This window comes from Myotis lucifugus, unplaced genomic scaffold (assembly GCF_000147115.1).
Source record: "Myotis lucifugus unplaced genomic scaffold, Myoluc2.0 scaffold_1859, whole genome shotgun sequence".
NCBI lineage: Eukaryota > Metazoa > Chordata > Mammalia > Chiroptera > Vespertilionidae > Myotis > Myotis lucifugus.
In genome coordinates this window covers 50945-51960 of record NW_005872907.1, presented here as the reverse complement: position 1 = coordinate 51960, position 1016 = coordinate 50945, and positions in this window count along the sequence as shown.

Here is a 1016-nt window from a genome sequence, read left to right as displayed (position 1 = left end):
AGAACAAAATGCACGACGGCGAGCCCGCCCGCGGCGCCCCAGAAGGTGAGCTGTGATGGGCCCCTGTCGGTCCCTCCCTCCCTCCTCACGCATCTTCTTGTGTCAGTAGTCAGTCTCTCTGTCTCGGTTAGATGCTCATATACCCATCCCGGTTGGGGAGGGGACGGGGGGAGGGAGAGGGGGTGGGGCTGCAGACCCTGGAGTCTGGGCGGCGGGCGGGATGTGGCCTCCCCACCCCCGAACTGGGGAAGGAGGGACTGCATCGCCCCTGCTGGAGCCCATAGAGATGCACGGGCCCCATCCCGTGCACCCCTTCCCCAAAGGAAATGTTTTTGGGCGCCAAGTATGTGTCAAGCCTGGGGACCAGTATTGGGCATGCGTTGTCTTTGTGCAGCGTGGATGATCAGAGGGGATAGTCCCCATTTTACAGAGGAAGAAACTGAGGCTCGGAGAGGGCAAACGACTCACCCAAGGTCACACAGCCGGGATCCAGACATGCCCCGCTCTGGGGCCCGGCTGCCAGGGCTCCATCTTCCCTAAGTCCGGGTGTGCTTGGAGATCTCCGGAGGGGCCGGACCAGGGGGAGGGAATCTTAGGGTCCCCCGGCGGGAAGCTCACAGACCCCGAGGACCCCACGGTGATCTTGACCCTCCTGTGGCACTTCCCCTCCTTTCCTACCTGGTCCCAACCCTGGTTAACCCAAGAGGAGGCAGGTGGAGGGGGCCGTGGGGGTCTGACTTCTGGGCTCTGGGCGCTTTAATGGGGGGAGACGAAGCAGAAGTCTGCAGAATGACTCTCTTGTCATTCTCCACTCTCCCTCTCGTCATCTCTTGATTCTCGCACCGCTTCCTGGGCTCCTCGCACTCTCCCTCCTCATCTCTGCAACCGGCTGTGTGCTTCTGTCCCCCTGCTCTTCCCTTCTGCACCTCTCTTCCTGCCCTAGGTGCCCGTCCCTATCTCTCTCTCTTCCCCAACCCCCCAGCCCGCCAGGCCCCAGCCCCCAGCCCCCCCGTGCC